Source organism: Bufo gargarizans, chromosome 11, assembly GCF_014858855.1.
Source record: "Bufo gargarizans isolate SCDJY-AF-19 chromosome 11, ASM1485885v1, whole genome shotgun sequence".
NCBI lineage: Eukaryota > Metazoa > Chordata > Amphibia > Anura > Bufonidae > Bufo > Bufo gargarizans.
Genome location: NC_058090.1, coordinates 98,249,189 through 98,270,231, shown reverse-complemented (window position 1 = coordinate 98,270,231; position 21,043 = coordinate 98,249,189). Strand labels below are relative to the sequence as shown.

Here is a 21,043-nt window from a genome sequence, read left to right as displayed (position 1 = left end):
TAGCTTGCTTGAGAGAGTACGAGGCCAGGACTCGTCCTCACAGGTCTCCGACTGTGCCGCAGTTGTTTCTCTCCATCCGTCACCCGTTCGGCCCGGTGACTAGCCCCACCTTGGCCCGTTGGTTAAAATGGGTTATGGCTCTTGCCGGTGTGGACACTTCGGTGTTTACAGCTCATTCGGCGCGCGGGGCGGCGTCTACCTCCTTGGCGGTCTCGGGTGCTCGCCTGGAGGACATCCTGCGATTGGCGGACTGGTCGAGTTCCTCCACGTTCCGTGAGTATTATTTCCGTCCTCCTCCTCATTTATTTGATCCCTTGGTTAACCAGCTTTGAACTAGCAATATGAAGCCTCCGTGTCTGATGTAAAACTTAATGATTTTCCTAGTCTACGACGTAAAGTCATAGTTTTATTAAGACACGGAGGCGAATATTGCCCTCCCTTCCCTCCCCTGGACTCTGGTTGTATGGGGGGGGGTATGTTCGGCCGCTTACCTCTACTTAGTGGGTAGGCAGGGTTTTGGGTCTGTTAGTACGCTGGGAGGGTTCAGTTGTTCGCCATTATGTGCTCGTGCTTGAATGTATGCTTACCATCGTCCTGGGCCTGTGGTGTCCACTGGAGATGGGTTTTGGCTGGTGCCATGACCTCGCTTTATCGGTGTTTATCTCTCTTGTTCTTTCAGGTTGAGTCTTCATGCCTTTGATTGCTCCTGTTTTGGATGAGGTTGTTCCCTCCGGCTCCTGCTGCTTCCACGTTGGATGTGCTGGGAGTCTTGGATGTTGGTTCCAGTCCGTCTCCTGATGTGGATCCTGTCGCTGGAGAGTTCCTGCTTGGATTCTGAGGGGTTCGTTGGCGCGGATTGTTCTTGGACTGTTCCTGAGTTGCTGTTCGTTGGTTGTTATGGACTGGTTCGCAGAGAAAGAGGAAGTACCGCCTTGGACGCAGCCTTATATTGGGGCTGTAGGGGTGGGACATATGGGTTGCTATGGTGACCATTTGCATTTGTTTTTTGTTTCTCCTTGCTGCTATGGTGATCAGTAAAGGAAGAGAAAGCAATATTCGCCTCCGTGTCTTAATAAAACTATGACTTTACGTCGTAGACTAGGAAAATCATTAAGTTACATCCTGTATTATACTCCAGAGCTGCACTCACTATTCTGCTGGTGCAGTCACTGTGTACATACATTACTTATCCTGTATTTCTTTTATTGAAATTTAAAAAACATAAATAAAAAACTACATAAATCACACCAAAACATAACAAAACCCAAAGCAAATATACAGGACATAATGCACCTCAGCACGGTACAGACAACACTCACTTCCCCCACAGAACAGCCACTATATAGAGGATTTATAATATTTAGGCCTCATGCACACGACCGTTGTGTGCACCCGTGGCCGTTGTGCCGTTTTCCGTTTTTTTCTGCGGCTCCATTGACTTTCAATGGGGCCGTAGAAAACTCGGCTTGTGCACCGTTTTTACACCGCGCCCGTGACCCGTGTTTCGAGGCCGTGAAAAAAATATAACCTGTCCTATTTTTTTCACGGCCAACGGTTCACGGGCCCATTCAAGTCAATGGGTCCGTGAAAGAACACGGATGCACACAAGATTGGCATCCGTGTCCGTGATCCGTGGCCGTAGGTTGCTTTCATACAGACGGATCCGAAGATCCGTCTGCATAAAAGCTTTTTCTGATCTAAGTTTTCACTTCGTGAAAACTCATTTCCGACAGTATATTCTAACACAGAAGCGTTCCCATGGTGATGGGGACGCTTCAGGTTAGAATATACTGAAAAACTGTGTACATGACTGCCCCCTGCTGCCTGGCAGGTGCTGCCAGGCAGCAGGGGGCAGACCCCCCCCCCCCTGTTTTTAACTCATTTGTGGCCAGTGCGGCCGCCCCCCCCCCCCCTCCCTCCCCTGTAGTTAACTTCTTGGTAGCCAGCCCCCCCTCCCTCCCCTGTAGTTAACTAATTGGTGTCCAGTGGGCCCCCCCTCCGTCCGCTATAGATAACTCATTGGTGTCCAGTGGGCCCCCCCTCCGTCCGCTATAGATAACTCATTGGTGTCCAGTGGGCCCCCCCTCCGTCCGCTATAGATAACTCATTGGTGTCCAGTGGGCCCCCCCTCCGTCCGCTATAGATAACTCATTGGTGGCCAGTGGGCCCTCTCCCCTCCCACCCCCTCCTAATTAAAATCGCCCCCCTATCATTGGTGGCAGTGGTGAGTACCGATCGGAGTCCCAGTGTAATCGCTGGGGCTCCGATCGGTAACCATGGCAACCGGGACGCTACTGCAGTCCCGGTTGCCATGGTAGCTTAGCAATTTGTAGAAGCTTCATACTTACCTGAAGAGCAGCGATGTCTGTGACCGGCCGGGAGCTCCTCCTACTGGTAAGTGACAGGTCTGTGCGGCGCATTGCTTATAGCACAGACCTGTCACTTACCAGTAGGAGGAGCTCCCGGCCGGTCACAGACATCGCAGCTCTTCAGGTAAGTATGAAGCTTCTACAAATTGCTAAGCTACCATGGCAACCGGGACTGCAGTAGCGTCCCGGTTGCCATGGTTACCGATCGGAGCCCCAGCGATTACACTGGGACTCCGATCGGTACTCACCACTGCCACCAATGATAGGGGGGCGATTTTAATTAGGAGGGGGAGGGAGGGGAGAGGGCCCACTGGCCACCAACGAGTTATCTACCGCGGAGGGAGGGGGGGCCCACTGGACACCAATGAGTTATCTATAGCGGACGGAGGGGGGGCCCACTGGACACCAATGAGTTATCTATAGCGGACGGAGGGGGAGCCCACTGGCCACCAACGAGTTAACTACAGGGGAGGGAGGGGGGGCCCACTGGACACCAACGAGTTTACTACAGGGGAGGGAGGGGGGGGGGCGGCCGCACTGGCCACCAATGAGTTAACTACAGGGGAGGGAGGGGGGGGCGGCCGCACTGGCCACCAATGAGTTAAAAACAGGGGGGGGGGGGGGTCTGCCCCCTGCTGCCTGGCAGCACCTGCCAGGCAGCAGGGGGCAGTCATGTACACAGTTTTTCAGTATATTCTAACCTGAAGCGTCCCCATCACCATGGGAGCGCCTCTGTGTTAGAATATACTGTCGGATCTGATTTTCACGATGTAGCTCATATCCGACAGTATATTCTAACATAGAGGCGTTCCCATGGTGATGGGGACGCTTCAAGTTAAAATATACCATCGGATTGGAGAAAAGTCCAATCCGATGGTATAAAAGAACTCCAGACTTTACATTGAAAGTCAATGGGGACGGATCCGTTTGAAATGGCACCATATTGTGTCAACTTCAAACGGATCCGTCCCTATTGACTTGCATTGTAATTCAGGACGGATCCGTTTGGCTCCGCACGGCCAGGCGGACGCCAAAACGACTTTTTTTTCATGTCCGTGGATCCTCCAAAAATCAAGGAAGACCCACGGACGAAAAAACGGTCACGGATCACGGACCCACGGACCCAGTTTTTGCGGGCCGTGAAAAAAAACTGTCGTGTGCATGAGGCCTTACAATAATAATTTCACTATTAATATACTAACATTCCTGATCCGGTTGCACCCTACCTACACACAGCGAAATACAATGAAATACTGAAATCTTACCCCAAAAACTTACAAAAATCCCACACAAACACACCAATACAACACACATATGCATTTTTTTCTTTTTCTGGGCTCTGAGCTGGTTCTGCATCCCGTGCCCCCAGTACATGATAACAGACGTCCATGAACCAGCCCAGGATTTTCTCATATACCCCAAAGTCCCACAGAACCCTCCCCCCATTTACCCACCATCCAACCTAACACTACACCCAACAACTCCAATGATAAAAGCTATACATCCCTGAAATGCTATTATACAGAAGCCTACACGAGGCAGGGGTGAGATCAGACATTAGGATGATGAGAGAAATCCCATGGAAATTCTGGTTCTGAGTTTCCCTTTAAATCCCATATTACCTAAATCTATACTTTTTGGCGGAAATTCTGTAATTGACAGGAAAAATAACCCGGGTGATGCAGAGGCGCAACAGCAGTCGCTTCCTACTGACAGGCTGAAAAAAGCACTAAGTGACAGATGTCAGCTAGTTCTTCCAGCGCGGTGTGAAGGAAGGTGAGACAGCTTTCACCGCATATTAATGTAAGTCGGAGTGACAGCTTCTATAACAGCATTCTCATAGACAGAGAGCCAGAACACACGGCAGAAGATGAGGGAAGAATAAGATGTACCAAAAACTCCAGCCTGCTCTTAAAGAGAAAAGCCCTCTCCATATGCCCTAAAATAAGGATGAAGGGAAGTGTCCTCCTAATCTGGTCACCTGTCTATGACCAAGATAGGTCAAGTTCCGGAAAGCAATGTATACTAAAGTTTTACCATCTGCCCACCCCTTTCTATAGGGTGTACCTATAGACCTAACACTAAAAGTAGTGCATATGATCACACCCCAAAATGAAGAGAGACCAGACCCCCTAAACTAAATACAAACTCCAGACCAGACCTCCTAAACTCATACAGGCCCGAAACCATACCTACTAAACGAATACAGACCCAGATCAGACCTCCTAAACAAACAAACAAAAAACTCCAGACCAGACCTCCTAAATGAATACAGATCCCAAACCAGATCTACTAAATTAATACAGACCCATTATCAGACCTCCTAAACTAATACAGGCCCCAGACCAGACCTTCTAAACTAATACAGGCTTCTGACCAGACCTTCTAAACTAATAAAGACCACCGACCAGACCTTCTAAATGAATACATACCCCAGACCACCTAAACGAATACATACCCCAGACCAGACCTCCTAAACTAATACAAACCACAGAGCAGGCCTCCTAAACTAATATAGGCCCCAGACCAGAACTTCTAAGCTAATAAAGACCCCGGACCAGACCTCCTAAACGAATACATACCCCAGACCACCCAAACTAATACAGACCCCCTAAACGAATACAGGCCCCAGACCAGACCTTCTAAACGAATACAGACCCCAGACCAGACCTCCTAAACTAATACAGACCCCAGACCAGATCTTCTAAACTAATATAGGCCCCAGACCAGACCTTCTAAACTAATACAGGCCCCAAACCAGACCTTCTAAACGAATACAGGCCCCAGACCAGACCTTCTAAACGAATACAGGCCCCAGACCAGACCTTCTAAACGAATACAGGCCCCAGACCAGACCTTCTAAACGAATACAGGCCCCAGACCAGACCTTCTAAACGAATACAGGCCCCAGACCAGACCTTCTAAACGAATACAGGCCCCAGCCCAGACCTTCTAAACGAATACAGGCCCCAGCCCAGACCTTCTAAACGAATACAGGCCCCAGCCCAGACCTTCTAAACGAATACAGGCCCCAGCCCAGACCTTCTAAACGAATACAGGCCCCAGCCCAGACCTTCTAAACGAATACAGGCCCCAGCCCAGACCTTCTAAACGAATACAGGCCCCAGCCCAGACCTTCTAAACGTATACAGGCCCCAGCCCAGACCTTCTAAACGAATACAGGCCCCAGCCCAGACCTTCTAAACGAATACAGGCCCCAGACCAGACCTTCTAAACGAATACAGGCCCCAGACCAGACCTTCTAAACGAATACAGGCCCCAGACCAGACCTTCTAAACGAATACAGGCCCCAGACCAGACCTTCTAAACGAATACAGGCCCCAGACCAGACCTTCTAAACGAATACAGGCCCCAGACCAGACCTTCTAAACGAATACAGGCCCCAGACCAGACCTTCTAAACGAATACAGGCCCCAGACCAGAGCTTCTAAACGAATACAGGCCCCAGACCAGACCTTCTAAACGAATACAGGCCCCAGACCAGACCTTCTAAACGAATACAGGCCCCAGACCAGACCTTCTAAACGAATACAGGCCCCAGACCAGACCTTCTAAACTAATACAGGCCCCAGACCAGACCTTCTAAACTAATACAGGCCCCAGACCAGACCCCCTAAACTAATACAGGCCCCAGACCAGACCCTCTAAACTAATAAAGACCCCAGACCTCCTAAATTAATACAGACCCCTTAACAAATTGAGACCCCTAAACTAATACAGACCTGAGTCCCTAGAAGAATATAGACCCCAGATTACATGTCCACCATGATGTGCCAGTATACAGTAACATGCCCCAAGTAGATGCCCCCATATTGTGCCACAGAAAAGAAAAAAAACACTTATACTTACCTCCACGCTGGCAGCTATGCCTGTCTCTTCCGGCCTGTGTCCCCTGCAGTATGAAGCCCGGCTCAGGCGAACACAATGAGGTCATCGCGCCGCCTGCGCTGGCCTCCTATAGTGCCTGCAGCTTTTCAGTGGCACAGGAAAGGGAGACGCCTCTCCCTTGCCCTGCTGCAGCGTTTATTTGTACCGCTGTCCTGAGGATGGTGATACAGATGAATGTAGCGAGATGAGCACTTCCACAATAGAAGCGCTCAGCTCCCGCTGCTGCCGCTAGGGCAACGGATCGGGATTGAGCCGGTAATTTTAACAACTGGATCTAGAAAACTGGAGGGAACCGGCTGAATCCCATGCCTTCCCAAAATGAATACAGATCCCCTAAATGAATATAGACCACTAGACTAGACTCCCTAAACCAGGGGTGCACAACCCGCGGCCTGCACAGAGACACAGCTGATAGTCTGCCATATTGGTGCCCGCGGCAGAGGGGGGCCCGGAGCACTCTGAAGGCCCCGCCCCCTGCAACTGCCCTCACTACATTCGGCTCCCAGCGCCGTGGAACACACAGGTCCTCCCCCGGCACAGGGGAGCCCGGAGCGATCAGAAGGCTCTGCCCCCTGCAGCTGCGCTCACTACTTAGCCGGCTCACAGCGCCAACACACAGATCCCCCCCCCCCCCCCCCGACCTCTCACTGACTGCGCGCTCCCTCGTGCGCCTGCACCACATCACATACTCGGCCAATCAGCATTAGCAGTGTGCAAATATCCTGCTGCTGATTGGCCGAGTGTATTGCCGGCAGGCAGCAGGCGCGTATCCAGTGTGGAAGAAGTTATTGAGTTGTGCTGCCCACCCGCCTCACCAGTGCCACCAAAAACAGTCACCCCACAGCCAGTCCGGACCTGTGCCACTGCCAGCCCATCCACACAGTAAGACACTGCCCCAGCCACAATCTTTACAACCAGGTATTCTATTAAAAAACCTTAAAGGGGTATTCCCATCATGGACAATGGGGGCATATCGCTAGCATATGCCCCCATTGTCTGATAGGTGCAGGTCCCACCACTGGGACTGCACCTCCAATGAGAACGGAGCTGGGAGCGCTGTGTCTCTGGAGGACTCCAGATTTCCCGGGGTCCGTCCACCACCAAGCGCTTCTCCCCGCCTCTCCCATAGAAGTGAATGGGAGCGTACCGCGCATGCGCAGCCCATGCTCCCATTTATTTCTATGAGAGTGACGGAAATAGCCGAGCCAGCGCTTGGCTATTTTTGGCGGCCCCATAGAAATGAATGGAGGGAGGCTGCACATGCGCAGTGCGCCCTCCTTCACTTTTGGGGCTCCGTTCTCTATATAGGTGCGGGTTCCAGTGGTGGGACCCGCACCTATAAGACAATGGGGGCATATCCTAGCGATATGCCTCCATTGTCCATGATGGGAATACCCCAAGTCATTAAAAAACCTTACCCCACGTGACTTCCAGGGGTGTGCGCCTCCGCGCAAGTGCAGTACCAGGGCATGGGTAAGCTAAAATTACAGTGAGCATTGACTCATGGACGCGCCCACGGACACCGCGCATGCGCTCTCAGGGGTAAATAGATCTGACTGTAATTTGTCTTGTTAAATCTCCTCACCCTCACACTGCGCACGTGCGGATTGTAAAATCTCCTTACCCCCACTACACAGCGCGCTTCATATTCATTGCTGGCTGGCTTCGATCAGGATCAGGTCGGTCTCTCTGTGTAGTGAGGGTAAGGAGATTTTACAATCCGCGCGTGCGCAGTGTGAGGGTGAGGAGATTTAACAAGACAAAAGACCGTCAGGTCTCCTTACCCCTGAGAGCGCATGCGCGGTGTCCGTGGGCGCGTCCATGAGTCAACGCTCACTGTAATTTTAGCTTACCCATGCCCCACACCCCCGGAAGTCACGTGGGGTAAGGTTTTTTAACAGAACACCAGATCATTATTGAAAAAAACTTCTGTACTAGTAACAGTCTCTCTTAGCCTGGCGCAAATGAAGATAAATGTACCAGGCCCGCTGTCCCCGCACCTAGGGCGGCTTAAAAACATGGTGTTAAAACATCTTAAAGTGTTCTGAAAAAAATGAGAGGTGAGCTCCAATTGGTTGCTATGGGCAACTAAGACAAGCTAATTAGTATCCATGTGTCCGAAAATACTCAAACTATTAAAATATAAATGTATACATCCCGTGCGGTGAATGGCGTAACGGGGAAAAATCTAAATGTCCGTTTTGGTTGCTTCCCAAAAAACTGAGTAAAAAGTGAGTAAAAAGCAAAGCAAAAATACTTTTTTTTTTTTTAAGGTTTAATTTTTTTAAAGGTATTAAAACACAAGAAAAACTTTCTAAATGTGGTATCGCTGTAATCGTACTGATTCACAGGATGAAGGGAACAGGTTAGTTTTACCACAACCGTAACCCGTAAAATATGGGGTTCCCTACTACGCCGTATGCAATAGTAAATGGCGCCATTAGAAAGTACAACTTGTCCCGCAAAAAACAACCCCTCATACGGCTATGTGAATGGAAAAAAAAAAAAAATTGTGCAGAAAGTAAAAAAAAAAATTCTAAAACTGAAAATTGCTGCGTCAGGAAGGGGTTGTCCCCATGTAAAGTATTACCTAAATAAATAACAGAGCTCCGTGGGATGGAGAACAAGGGGCTCACGAAGCGGTGGATGGGCCCCTCGTCGTCGGTATCCCAGCAGTCAGACCCCCTGAGGGTAGGCGATTTATCAATACTGGTGTAAAGTAGAACTGGCTGAGTTGCCCATAGCAACCAATCAGATTAAACCTTTTATTTTCCAAAGGAGCTGTGAAAAATGAAAGGTGGAATCTGATTGGTTGCTAGGGGCGAATAAACCAATGTTCCTTTTCACCAGCTTGGAGGAGGCTGTGAGGCAGGTATTTCATGTTTCATCCAAAGTGGATTCGCTCCTCCCTAACCCTGGGTTCACACCTGAGCGTTTCTGAGACGCGCGTATTTGTCGCACGTTTTTATGCGCGTTCTTTGCAATAGTAAACGCGCGTTTGTGTGATTGACTGCAGTGTTGTCCAATGAGTCTAGGGGCCAAAACGCGCGACAAACGCCCCAAAAAAAAGATCAAGAACTTGTTTATGCGTCGGGCGTTTTACAGCGCGTTCAAACGCGCTGTAAAACGCTCAAGTGTGAACCAGGGCCATAGGGAAGCATTGGTTTTCACGTGTTGAGCGTTTTACAGCGCGTTTGAACGCGCTGTAAAACGCTCAGGTGTGAACTTAGGGTAATAGCAACAAATCAGGGCTCGCCTTTCATCTTTTTCAGAACACCGGGGGGGGGGGGGGTGTTATTGGTTGCTAGGGGCAACTAAGACAGGTTTCCTTTAGGTTTGATATATGAGGTGGAAAACTCGCTCGTGTGAAAGGGGCCTAAATAAAATGTGCAGTTCTGAGAGGGCTGCAGCTCCACAGGAATGTGCAGGATTGGAGCAGAGGCCAAGCAGCAGCAGGTGGATCATCAGAAGAGCTGCCTGAGCAGGACACCCAGGTGAGGGGCTCCACCATTACATAGAGACCTGCATGTACAGCCTCCCCCACCATTACATAGAGACCTGCATGTACAGCCTCCCCCACCATTACATAGTGACCTGCATGTACAGCCTCCCCCACCATTACATAGTGACCTGCATGTACAGCCTCACCCACCATTACATAGAGACCTGCATGCCCGGCCTCTCCCACTATTACATAGAGACCTGCATGTACAGCCTCTCCCACCATTACATAGTGACCTGCATGTACAGCCTCCCCCACCATTACATAGAGACCTGCATGTACAGCCTCTCCCACCATTACATAGAGACCTGCATGTACGGCCTCTCCCACCATTACATAGAGACCTGCATGTACAGCCTCTCCCTCCATTACATAGTGACCTGCATGTACGGCCTCTCCCACCATTACATAGAGACCTGCATGCCCGACCTCTCCCACCATTACATAGAGACCTGCATGCCCGACCTCTCCCACCATTACATAAAGACCTGCATGCCCGACCTCTCCCACCATTACATAGTGACCTGCATGTACAGCCTCTCCCTCCATTACATAGTGACCTGCATGTACGGCCTCTCCCACCATTACACAGTGACCTGCATGTACAGCCTCTCCCACCATTACATAGAGACCTACATGTACAGCCTCTCCCACCATTACATAGAGACCTGCATGTACGGCCTCTCCCACCATTACATAGAGACCTGCATGTACGGCCTCTCCCACCATTACATAGAGACCTGCATCTACGGCCTCTCCCTCCATTACATAGAGACCTGCATGTACAGCCTCTCCCACCATTACATAGAGACCTGCATGTACGGCCTCTCCCACCATTACATAGAGACCTGCATGTACGGCCTCTCCCACCATTACATAGAGACCTGCATGTACGGCCTCTCCCACCATTACATAGTGACCTGCATGTACGGCCTCTCCCACCATTACATAGAGACCTGCATGTACGGCCTCTCCCACCATTACATAGAGACCTGCATGTACGGCCTCTCCCACCATTACATAGAGACCTGCATGTACGGCCTCTCCCACCATTACATAGAGACCTGCATGCCCGGCCTCTCCCACCATTACATAGAGACCTGCATGCCCGACCTCTCCCACCATTACATAGTGACCTGCATGTACAGCCTCTCCCACCATTACATAGTGACCTGCATGTACAGCCTCTCCCTCCATTACATAGTGACCTGCATGTACAGCCTCTCCCACCATTACATAGTGACCTGCATGTACAGCCTCTCCCACCATTACATAGAGACCTGCATGTACAGCCTCTCCCACCATTACATAGAGACCTGCATGTACGGCCTCTCCCATCATTACATAGTGACCTGCATGTACAGCCTCTCCCACCATTACATAGAGACCTGCATGTACAGCCTCTCCCACCATTACATAGAGACCTGCATGTACAGCCTCTCCCACCATTACATAGAGACCTGCATGTACGGCCTCTCCCACCATTACATAGAGACCTGCATGTACAGCCTCTCCCACCATTACATAGTGACCTGCATGTACAGCCTCTCCCACCATTACATAGAGACCTGCATGTACAGCCTCTCCCACCATTACATAGTGACCTGCATGTACGGCCTCTCCCACCATTACATAGAGACCTGCATGTACGGCCTCTCCCACCATTACATAGAGACCTGCATGTACGGCCTCTCCCACCATTACACAGTGACCTGCATGTACAGCCTCTCCCACCATTACATAGTGACCTGCATGTACAGCCTCTCCCACCATTACATAGAGACCTGCATGTACTGCCTCTCCCACCATTACATAGAGACCTGCATGTACGGCCTCTCCCACCATTACATAGAGACCTGCATGTACGGCCTCTCCCACCATTACATAGAGACCTGCATCTACGGCCTCTCCCTCCATTACATAGAGACCTGCATGTACAGCCTCTCCCACCATTACATAGAGACCTGCATGTACGGCCTCTCCCACCATTACATAGAGACCTGCATGTACGGCCTCTCCCACCATTACATAGAGACCTGCATGCCCGGCCTCTCCCACCATTACATAGAGACCTGCATGTACGGCCTCTCCCACCATTACATAGTGACCTGCATGTACGGCCTCTCCCACCATTACATAGAGACCTGCATGTACAGCCTCTCCCACCATTACATAGAGACCTGCATGTACGGCCTCTCCCACCATTACATAGAGACCTGCATGTACGGCCTCTCCCACCATTACATAGAGACCTGCATGTACGGCCTCTCCCACCATTACATAGAGACCTGCATGTACGGCCTCTCCCACCATTACATAGAGACCTGCATGTACGGCCTCTCCCACCATTACATAGAGACCTGCATGCCCGACCTCTCCCACCATTACATAGAGACCTGCATGTACGGCCTCTCCCTCCATTACATAGAGACCTGCATGTACGGCCTCTCCCTCCATTACATAGAGACCTGCATGTACGGCCTCTCCCACCATTACATAGAGACCTGCATGTACAGCCTCTCCCACCATTACATAGAGACCTGCATGTACGGCCTCTCCCACCATTACATAGAGACCTGCATGTACGGCCTCTCCCACCATTACATAGAGACCTGCATGTACGGCCTCTCCCACCATTACATAGAGACCTGCATGCCCGACCTCTCCCACCATTACATAGTGACCTGCATGTACAGCCTCTCCCACCATTACATAGTGACCTGCATGTACAGCCTCTCCCTCCATTACATAGTGACCTGCATGTACAGCCTCTCCCACCATTACATAGTGACCTGCATGTACAGCCTCTCCCACCATTACATAGAGACGTGCATGTACAGCCTCTCCCACCATTACATAGAGACCTGCATGTACGGCCTCTCCCACTATTACATAGAGACCTGCATGTACAGCCTCTCCCACCATTACATAGTGACCTGCATGTACGGCCTCTCCCACCATTACATAGAGACCTGCATGTACGGCCTCTCCCACCATTACATAGAGACCTGCATGTACGGCCTCTCCCTCCATTACATAGAGACCTGCATGTACGGCCTCTCCCTCCATTACATAGAGACCTGCATGTACGGCCTCTCCCACCATTACATAGAGACCTGCATGTACGGCCTCTCCCACCATTACATAGAGACCTGCATGTACGGCCTCTCCCACCATTACATAGAGACCTGCATGCCCGACCTCTCCCACCATTACATAGAGACCTGCATGCCCGACCTCTCCCACCATTACATAGAGACCTGCATGTACGGCCTTTCCCACCATTACATAGAGACCTGCATGTACGGCCTCTCTCACCATTACATAGAGACCTGCATGACCGGCCTCTCCCACCATTACATAGAGACCTGCATGTACAGCCTCCCCCACCATTACATAGGGACTTGCATGGACGGCCTCTCCCACCATTACATAGAGACCTGCATGCCTGACCTCTCCCTCCATTACATAGGGACCTGCATGTACGGCCTCTACCTCCATTACATAGGCACCTGCATGTACGGCCTCTCCCACCATTACATAGAGACCTGCATGCCCAACCTCTCCCACCATTACATAGAGACCTGCATGCCCGGCCTCTCCCTCCATTACATAGTGACCTGGATGCCCGGCCTCCCCCTCCATTACATAGGCACCTGCATGTCCGGCCTCCCCCTCCATTACATAGGGACCTGCATGCCCGGCCTCCCCCTCCATTACATAGGGACCTGCATGCCCGGCCTCTCCCACCATTACATAGGGACCTGCATGCCCGGTCTCTCCCACCATTACATAGGGACCTGCATGCATGGCCTCTCCCTCCATTACATAGGGACCTGCATGCCCGCCCCCCCCCCCTCCATTACATAGGGACCTGCATGCCCGGCCTCTCCATCCATTACATAGGCACCTGCATGCCCGGCCTCTCCCACCATTACATAGGCACCTGCATGCCCTGCCTCTCCCACCATTACATTCACATAGGGATGTTGGACTGTATGTAGGACCAGGTGGCGGGACGATCATACAGGGTCTGCAAACACGTCTGTGACTGAAAATCACATCTGTCCATCACAAGTACAGAAACGTCTGCGCCTGCCCTGAACAATATGGCCGCCCAGCCGGTGGCGGTGCTGTGCGGTTCTACCCTGTCAGGAATTGTTGTGTCGCGTGAGACTTGAGGTTAAACGAGGCGCTGCTGACACGCATTTATCAAACTGACTGAAAGAGAAACCATCTCTGTTGCCCATAGCAACCAATCACAGCGCAGCTTACATTTAGCTTTCTGCTCTGGAAACGTGAAAGCTGTGCTGTGATTGGTTGCTGTAGGACAATTGGTTAAATCTGCCCCATAGTTTTGGGTTGTACGTTTTTGTGCCCTGATTTTGGCTTCATGCACATGACCGTATGCGTTCTGCGGGCCGCAAAAACCCCTTTTAATTTAATGATGTATAATTTGCGGTCTAATGGCGCTGTTTACTATTGCATATGAGGCAGTGGGAAAAAATTCCGAAAAAAAAATTGTTTTAGGGGTTGTGGTTTTGTGGGCGATCTGTCGTTTTTATGGATACCATTTTGTAATGTGTGTGACTTTCTGAAGACTTTTTTGAGAGGTGAAGTGAGCAAACGTGCGCCCCTTTTAAAGACCGGACTTTCGGAAGTGGGGGGATTTTTCACGCCTAATTTGCACCAAATGATTTGAATGTCACAAAAGTTTGGATAAATTTGATGCCTCTTGAGAAACGCAGATCCCCAAAACATGGAAGACGTCCGTGTCACATCCGTTTTTTTTTTGTTTCAGACCCATTGACTTCAATGGGCCCGTGACCCATATTTTGCAGGATGTGGTGTCTCTTTTGTGGAAAAGATGGAACATGTCCGCAAAAAGGCTCGCAACAAAATCGGATGCAGCGCGGACGCCATCCGTATTTTGCGGACCAAGTAATACATATGGTCATGTGAAGGCAGGCTGCAATGATTCTGGCGACTTCACAGACCGCAAGTCATGAGCCACTTGCTCCAGACAAGTCGGGCGATAATTTGCGGTCACCCGATATTGATTCTACGTGGGTCTGGCTGGAATTCCTTGGCAGTAGAGGATCCGTCCCTGTTGTGCCCGGAGAGGCATTTTCACACTTTTTTTTTTGCGGTGCCCCTTCTGTTACATGGCAGCCCCCTCGCCCCCCTCCTCCAAAACCGGAGGCCACAGCCTGGAGGCTGCCTCTCAATAGAGACAAGGTCGGGCTCATCTCCGACAAATCCAATTATTGTTCTCAGCGTCTTCTCCCACCGCTGTGAACGTCTTGGTCTCTGTAGATGAGTCAGGACTTGGGAATGCCAGTCAGAAGTGGCATCCTGACTTGCTGGCAAGGGGGGGGGGGGGGTTAATGTTACGTGTCGATTCTTCCCGGCGGCCTTCGCCAGCTCCTCTCTCACGGCCTCTGAGTGGCATGCAGATCACGCTCGCAGTCAGACTGGCAAATCCTTTAATGGTGTCCTCAGTCTGCCGTGCCAGTTTTACCCCCTTGTGTGTGTGACACTTTTGGGCACTGGGCTCTACCCTCCCTTTGTTCGCCCAGCTGCTGCTTGCGGCAGCCTCAGTCGTGGCAAGGCAGCTGGGCAGACAATGGAAGTGGCACAGTCCGGCGTACACAGTCTGGTGGGAATATGAACACAAAGCTGATTCCAGGAAGCCGAGGTGGCATTTAAATAGGGCAAGGGTGGCGAGTAGCCCGCTGCTAAATACCCCTTGTTTGCAAAATAAATGATTTGCTGTAAGAATAGGCCGGTCCTCCTGTGGCATATCTGCTGTTTAACAGCCCGTGCGGGGACGGAAACAAACAGGGCTGTATGCACCGCAGCTGCCACCCTGCCCGCTTCCCTATAAATCTATCACCAGCCCCATCTGAGGGTCAGGGGGTGGCTCTGCCACTCAACATGGGTGCCAATTCTTTAGATTTTTTAATGTCCTGGAAAGCAAATGAAGATACGACTATAATGACCGTGTATAATTACAATGGATTTTATACCTCAAAACCTTGGTTGGGTGTCGACCATTAAAACTGCCGCAGGGGGTTGTCACGTAGCCCCCAGTGGCATTTCATTATTGTTGTTGTCGAGCTCCGTGGAAACCATCAGCAAGCAGGTCAGCCGTTAACTCTGAGCGGCCTCTGCAGGTGAAAATGTGGTATTACACGGCAGCCATTCAAATGGTTGTCACCAGAGTGGTAACCGCTGATACCCGTTGTCAGGATGAGCAGTTTGCAGGCGCGTAGCTGTAGGGGAAGCGGCTGCTTTGGGGCCCTGGCCCAGAAGGGGCCCATCCAGGAGGAGGAGGACTAAAAGATTTTGTCAGGGCCCCCTCAACAGTATTAAACAATGAAATTATACTCAGTGGCAGTATAGATGGAACAGCTGCCGGGCCTGGTCTGAGAGAGCGATCTTTACCAGCCACATGAATGGGGGCGGCATGAAAGGAAGGGGTCTCTAAAAAATTACTAGGGGCCCCATTCAAAAATTTGCTGTGGGGCCCAGTCATTTGCTGTGGGGCAGGGGAGGGAGAGGCGTGTCCCTTTCCCTTCCTCTGATAGGCTGCCGGCCTAGTGCCTGCAGCCTATCAGAGGCCGGCGCAGGCGGCGCAATGACGTCTGAGCAGTACAGCGCGGAACACAGGCCAGAAGAGGCCTGCATCGCATCGCTGACAAGGAGGTAAGTATAAGTGTTTATTTATTTTTTGTGTACAATACTGGTGGCTACTGGCACATAATGGGGGTCTCTGGCTACTGGCACATAATGGGGGTCTCTAGCTACTGGCACATAATGGGGGGTCTCTGGCTACTGGCACATAATGGGGGTCTCTGGCTACTGGCACATAATGGGGGGCTGTCATTACTGGCACATAATGGGGATCTGTCATTACTGGCACATAATGGGGGTCTGTCATTACTGGCACATAATGGGGGCTGTCATTACTGGCACATAATGGGGGGCCGTCATTACTGGCACATAATGGGGGCTGTCATTACTGGCACATAATGGGGGGCTGTCATTACTGGCACATAATGGGGGCTGTCATTACTGGCACATAATGGGGGGCTGCCATTACTGGCACATAATGGGGGGGCTGTCATTAATGGCACATAATGGGGGGACTGTCATTACTGGCACATAATGGGGGTCTCTGGCTACTGGCACATAATGGGGGTCTCTGGCTACTGGCACATAATGGGGGTCTGTCATTACTGGCAGATAATGGGGGTCTGTCATTACTGGCAGATAATGGGGGGCTGTCATTACTGGCACATAATGGGGGGCTGTCATTACTGGCACATAATGGGGGGCTGTCATTACTGGCACATAATGGGGGGCTGTCATTACTGGCACATAATGGGGGGCTGTCATTACTGGCACATAATGGGGGGCTGTCATTACTGGCACATAATGGGGGGCTGTCATTACTGGCACATAATGGGGGGCTGTCATTACTGGCACATAATGGGGGGCTGTCATTACTGGCACATAATGAGGGGCTGTCATTACTGGCATATAATGAGGGGCTGTCATTACTGGCACATAATGGGGTCTCTGGCTACTGGCACATAATAGGGGGGCTGTCATTACTGGCACATAATGGGGGGGCTGTGATTACTGGCACAAGGGGGTCTGTCATTTACTGAGGCCACAAAGAAGGGGTGTTTTATATGGGGGGCTCTGTACAGTACAATTTTATGCTGGGACACATTATGGTGGGTACTATGAGGAAGGGGGGAGAGGAGTACTATGGGGTCATCTACGGGGGGCACTAAGAAGGGGTATTTTATACTTACAAATTATAGGGGGGGCATCTACTGGGCATTTTATACTGGTACATTATGGGGGGCACTAGGAGGAAGGGGGAGAGGAGCACTATGGAGGCATTTACTGGGGGCACTATATAGGGGTATTTTATACTGGCACATTATGGGGGCAGTATGGGGACATTAGCTCAACTGGGGGCATTACAAGGGGGTATTTTTTGGCACTGTCACATTATAAGGAGAATTATTACTACTGGGGGGAGGCATTATGGTGGGCTTTATTACTCCCCCATGGTATGACCCCCTAGTAGCAGCACCAGCCTCTCCCTGCTCCGCTATCCCTCTGCCCTTTCTCAAAATCCTTATTATGAAATCTTTCTCATTAGGATAAAGCACAACATCAGCTCCGCCGAGCCCCCGGCCAAAGTGTGCAAGTGGCGTCCGAGACCCCCAAGGGCCAAGCCAAGTAACTGTAAGTGTTCATATGAAATATGTTTATGTTATAGACACATAGCCTACACTGTGCCCCACAATATACAGTATACCGCTACACTGTGCCACACAATATACAGTATACCCCTACACTGTGCCCCACAATATACAGTATACCGCTACACTGTGCCACACAATATACAGTATACCGCTACACTGTGCCCCACAATATACAGTATACCGCTACACTGTGCCCCACAATATACAGTATACCTCTACACTGTGCCCCACAATATACAGTATACCTCTACACTGTGCCCCACAATATACAGTATACCTCTACACCGTGCCCCACAATGTACAGTATACCGCTACACTGTGCCACACAATATACAGTATACCTCTACACTGTGCCCCACAATATACAGTATACCTCTACACTGTGCCCCACAATATACAGTATACCTCTACACCGTGCCCCACAATGTACAGTATACCGCTACACTGTGCCTCACAATATACAGTATACCGCTACACTGTGCCCCACAATGTACAGTATACCGCTACACTGTGCCACACAATATACAGTATACCGCTACACTGTGCCACACAATATACAGTATACCGCTACACTGTGCCCCACAATGTACAGTATACCGCTACACTGTGCCCCACAATATACAGTATACCGCTACACTGTGCCCCACAATGTACAGTATACCTCTACACTGTGCCCCACAATATACAATATACCTCTACACTGTGCCACACAATATACAGTATACCGCTACACTGTGCCACACAATATACAGTATACCTCTACACTGTGCCCCACAATGTACAGTATACCTCTACACTGTGCCACACAATATACAGTATACCTCTACACTGTGCCACACAATATACAGTATAACTCTACACTGTGCCACACAATATACAGTATACCTCTACACTGTGCCCCACAATATACAGTATACCTCTACACTGTGCCACACAATATACAGTATACCTCTACACTGTGCCACACAATATACAGTATACCGCTACACTGTGCCCCACAATATACAGTATACCTCTACACTGTGCCCCACAATATACAGTATACCTCTACACTGTGCCCCACAATATACAGTATACCTCTACACTGTGCCCCACAATGTACAGTATACCTCTACACTGTGCCACACAATATACAGTATACCTCTACACTGTGCCACACAATATACAGTATAACTCTACACTGTGCCACACAATATACAGTATACCTCTACACTGTGCCACACAATATACAGTATACCCCTACACTGTGCCACACAATATATAGTATACCCCTACACTGTGCCACACAATATACAGTATACCTCTACACTGTGCCCCACAATATACAGTATACCTCTACACTGTGCCACACAATATACAGTATACCGCTACACTGTGCCCCACAATGTACAGTATACCTCTACACTGTGCCACACAATATACAGTATACCTCTACACTGTGCCACACAATATACAGTATACCTCTACACTGTGCCCCACAATATACAGTATACCGCTACACTGTGCCACACAATATACAGTATGCCTCTACACTGTGCCACACAATATACAGTATGCCTCTACACTGTGCCACACAATATTCAGTATGCCGCTACACTGTGCACACAATATACAGTATGCCTCTACACTGTACCCCACAATATACAGTATACCTCTACACTGTGCCTCACAATATACAGTATACCGCTACACTGTGCCTCACAATATACAGTATACCGCTACACTGTGCCACACAATATACAGTATACCTCTACACTGTGCCACACAATATACAGTATACCGCTACACTGTGCCCCACAATATACAGTATACCTCTACACTGTGCCACACAATATACAGTATACCTCTACACTGTGCCCCACAATATACAGTATACCTCTACACTGTGCCCCACAATATACAGTATACCCCTACACTGTGCCACACAATATACAGTATACCTCTACACTGTGCCACACAATATACAGTATACCTCTACACTGTGCCCCACAATATACAGTATACCCCTACACTGTGCCACACAATATACAGTATACCCCTACACTGTGCCCCACAATATACAGTATACCTCTACACTGTGCCCAACAATATACAGTATACCGCTACTCTGTGCCACACAATATACAGTATACCCCTACACTGTGCCCCACAATATACAGTATACCGCTACACTGTGCCACACAATATACAGTATACCGCTACACTGTGCCCAACAATATACAGTATACCTCTACACTGTGCCACACAATATACAGTATACCTCTACACTGTGCCCCACAATATACAGTATACCTCTATACTGTGCCCCACAATGTACAGTATACTGCTACACTGTGCCCCACAATATACAGTATACCGCTACACTGTGCCCCACAATATACAGTATACCTCTACGCTGTGCCCCACAATATACAGTATACCGCTACACTATGTAGTCTGTTCTATAAGCACCATTGTTTTGTGGCGGCGGACAGAAAATAATCTGGAAGTGCCCCTCCCGAGACCAGGCTCTGGATCCGCCACTGATTGAAGGGACTGTGGTTAATAGGCGGCAGGTCCCTAGACTGTCAGACACGGCTCGCTTGCTCAAAGACTTGGATCGGCACTGTGATGACAGGAGAGATGGGAAGCATGTAAGGGTACGAGCGGGTGGCGTTGTTGCGATGCAGTTGGGCATCGTACGGGCAGCGCAGTCTGCCATGCAGCCATTAACAATGCAGACTGACTAAATAGTGACCCGTACGGCCACGTAGTACTCAACCGCACCGTGCCATGTGGTCGTACCGTTGGAGGGTCAGACAGGTAATAGGTGTAGCCTATGACCGCTACACCGAACCCCACTCTAAGGTGGTGCAGTGACTCACATGGACTCAGCACGCTCACTCACATAGAGGCACCCAGCGTGCAGTACCTCACACAGGACACACACTTGATGGTTGCACTCAGAGTTGTCCCTATGTAGGACCAGACACCAT

General features: G+C 50.2%; 1 protein-coding gene across 2 annotated transcripts in view; it reads right to left on the bottom strand.

Moving 5' to 3' along the window:
* Window positions 1-21,043, bottom strand: part of KIRREL1 (kirre like nephrin family adhesion molecule 1) — a 1,083,006-nt gene that overhangs the window by 275,531 nt on the left and 786,432 nt on the right. The window lies entirely within an intron of this gene.